At 50.6% G+C, this 3,651-nt stretch overlaps 1 protein-coding gene across 2 annotated transcripts in view; it reads right to left on the reverse strand.

Moving 5' to 3' along the window:
- The window catches only part of ZFPM1 (zinc finger protein, FOG family member 1), a 34,762-nt gene that overhangs the window by 20,776 nt on the left and 10,335 nt on the right, over positions 1 to 3,651 (reverse strand). Inside the window, exon 1 of one of the 2 annotated variants that reach the window (XM_015639991.3) lies at positions 2,404 to 3,621. The exons of the other annotated variant lie outside the window; for it this stretch is intronic. The gene's annotated coding sequence lies outside the window, so the exon portion shown is untranslated. Of the gene's footprint in view, positions 1 to 2,403; positions 3,622 to 3,651 lie in introns of those variants that run through there. 2 annotated transcript variants of the gene reach the window in all.

Below are 3,651 nucleotides of genomic sequence, written 5' to 3' on the forward strand. Positions count from 1 at the left end.
CCCCACATAAATCCCAGCTGGGGTTTGAGTCCTGTGGTGTCACCAAATTCCTATAGGGACGATGGGTGGCCAATAGCATCCCAATGCCACATCCCTGGGGTCCCTGGATGCATCCTGGGGTGGCCACATCCCACCCTGAAATGTCCATCCCCCTCAGGAAGGAGATGGGGATGCTCCACGTAAATCCAGCTGGGGTTTGGGTACCCACAGGGATGATGGGGAATCAGCAATCCCAGAATCCCATCACTGCGATCCCTGGATGCATCCTGGGACCACCCACATCCCAGCCCAAAACACCGAGGCCTAGCCATGAGGAAGATGAGGATGCTCCACACAAATCCAACCTGGAATGGGGATGATTGGTGGCCAACAGCATCCTGGAATCGTCTCCCACAGTCCCTGGACGCATCCCACACCCCACCCCACAACACCTCCAAGCCCAAGGGAGATGGGGATGCTCCAGATAAATCCAACCATGTCAAACCCGGGCTTTGGGGACCACGGTGTCACCCAGTGCCCACGGGGACCATCCCAAAATCGTGTCCTTGGATGCATCCCAGCCCCACTGCAGCACCCCACTCCCCACCAACTGTGTGGGTTAAACGAACCACTGGGGGAAAAAGAAAGAAAAATCAAAAAAAAGGGAGAAAAGGCAAAAAAAAAAAAGGGAGGGAGGGAGGGAGGGAGGGAGAGGGAGCGTGGAGCAGGAGCGGAGCGTCACTTGCCCGGGATTGCTGGGAGCCCTGCACAGTTATCACCGCACACAGCCTCCCTCGGCTGGCCTGATCTGTCTATTCTTCATTAAGCAAATACGCTGAAATGGAAATGAAAACATAATAGCTATTTGATTCTCGGCGAGATATTTTGCATATTGGTTCAGTGCTGATAGTGGAATTTCATCAACTCCCTTTTTTCATGCTTTAAAACTGAATTACTGAGGCTGGTTTTACAGAGAGGGGAAGAGCCAAAAAACGCTCCCTTCCAAGATACTCCGCTTCGACGATTAACTCTTCTCCCTCCCTCCTTCTCCCTCCTTTTTTTTTATTGATAACGAGCAAGGATTTTTTTTTTTTTTTAAATTATTTTTCTTCCTTTTTTCCTCAAAAAAAAAGAAGAAAAAAAAAAAAAAGATAGTGACTCTAAAAACTTGCAGGAAGCTGAGGCGATGTGCCCCTGTCACCAGGGCTGGGCCCAGGGTCGGCATTCCCAGGGAAACCCGGTGTTATCCAGGTAATGATTTGATCACTGCGCTCCAATTAAGGTTCTCCCAGCGCAGGAACAATAAAAGCTTTTCTTGATTCTTTGTGCTTAGCTGGTAAATTAAATAAAAGGCAAAAGAATATAGGGAATCAAGGAGGAGGTGGTGGGGGGACTTTTCCAGGCTGCCAAGAGCGAGACCCTGGGCGCTCGGAGAGCCGGCACGGAGACAAGAGCAAAGTGATAAGAGGCCTTGATAACAGATAGAAAATAGCAACAGCCACAGACTTTCCCACCGGCTCTGGAGCAGGGAGGAGGAGGAGGAGGAGGAGGAAGAGGAGGAGGAGTTCCCGTGGTGGAAAGCAGGTCCTGGATCGGGAACACGTGCAGGCTGGTGGCAACCTGCCTTCGCCGGCTGGCGCTCGGTGCTGCTGTCAGGTCCAAGTGTTTATTTTTAAATACAAATTTAAATAAAATTTCCCATCCGACTCCTTCCAATTCCCATCCCTGGAAGCGTTCAAGGCCAGGTTGGATGAGGCTCGGAGCAACCTGGGCTCAATGGAATGTGTCCCTGCCCGAGGAGGGGGAGGAAGGAGATGAGCTTTAAGGTCCTTCCAACCCAAACTGTCCTGGGAATCCACAATCCGCATTTCTAAAAATAAAAATTCCTCCAAGTCCCAGTGGGCAGGGGATGAGTCCAAGGAAGGCTCCAAGAGCCAGGGAATGAGGGACAGAGCCGGGAGCCATCACATCCCAAACCTCTCCAGGCACCTCAAAGCTCAGCCTTGGCTCTGGGTGTCACTGGGGGGGACACTGGGGACATCCCAGCTGTGCCAGGGCATCCTGGGGGATATTCCAGCTCCACCAGGGAGGCAACATAATGGAGGATCCCTTCTACAGCCTTCCAGCTCCTCCTCATCCCTGCGCTGAAACCATCCTCTTCCAATTAAAAAACCACCACTAATAATAATAATAATAATAATAATAATAATAATAATAATATTGATGATGATGAAAACCAACACAAAAGCAGGTGGGCAAGGCTCCAAACCAGGTTTTAGGATGCACAAAGCAACACCAGGATGCTCATCCACCACCTCATACTGGAAACGCAGGAATTCCACCCAGGCATCACTTCCTCCCTGCCCCTGAATCACCTGATTTCCCCCTGAATTATGGAAAGAGCAAAAGGCTGCAGGAACAGACCAGTATCCCTCAGGGAAAGATGCTCCTGGAGCCAGTCCCAGCTGCCCTTTTAGCCAAGGAGGTTTGGTGGGGTCTGGAGCGTCCAGGGTCCGGTGGCGGGGCTGTGCCATGCCCGCCCCGCTGCCAGGAACACCCGGAGAACAACCCGGGCTGCAAATCCCGCTATCTGATGGGCCACCCGCCCGCTCTTCTCACCCAATTCCTCCCTGGGCCCTACCAATGTTTGTTTTACCAGCGACCTCGGCTGCTCCCGAGCCCGTTCCCTGCGGATGGGGAACGCCAAGCCGGGACAAACGGGGTTTCGGTAACGGGAGATCTCCCCTCGCTGATGCTGCGCTAAATTCCAATAGCCTGGGGTCCAGTTTGGGAGGAAAAGGGGCTTTTTTGAGTACAAATCGGCCCTCTCCCCTATCAGCCTGGCTGCAGCATCCCAGGCAGGGCTCTTCCCATGGATATCTCCCCATGAAAGATCGGCCCCGTGCGTGGAGCCGATAGCGGCTGGGGCCGGCCCCGGGGGGCTTTATCTCAAATTTGGGGCCCCTCTCCATCACCTCCAGATAAAACTCACCCTGACACAGCCTGTGGAGCCCTGGGGGAAAAGGGCAAGGAAAAAAAAGAATGGTGGGAGAATTGGAAGGTGCAGGGGTGGGGGGGGGTTTATAATGTATTGATTAGAATTTGATATTAAATTATTACTGGTTTATCCAGCAGGTGGTAGGGATGCTGGGATCGCTGATGGGGGGTATTTATAATCATTTATACCTTAAATTTATTGACTTATTACATTTCTGTATTTAGGCCTAATTTATCCAGGAGGGGAATAGGGGATAGAGGAACTGGGTGATGCTGTAATTCTTGAAGGGGAGATGCTCCGACTGCTCATGAGGGGTTTTACAATGATTAATATTATTACATTTATAATCTATTAGGCCTAATTGATACCAGGAGGGGAACAGAGATGGGGGGGCATGGAGGGGGTAAGTGATGCTGCCATTGCTCATGGGATGGCATTTACAACAATTGTTAAATTTATAATAATGATTACATTTATAGTAATGATTACATTTATAATAACAATTACATTTATAATATGCTTAGGCCTAGTTTTTCCAGGAGGGGAACAAAGGATAGAGAGGGAATGGAGGTGTTGGAAAGGCTGGGATTTCTCATGATGGGATGGGGAAGAGAATGGGGATGGAGACAAGGATGGGAATGAATGGGGATGGGAATGGGAACAGGGATGGGAAC

The sequence above is a fragment of the Parus major genome, chromosome 11, assembly GCF_001522545.3.
Source record: "Parus major isolate Abel chromosome 11, Parus_major1.1, whole genome shotgun sequence".
In the NCBI taxonomy this organism is placed as follows: Eukaryota; Metazoa; Chordata; class Aves; order Passeriformes; family Paridae; genus Parus; species Parus major.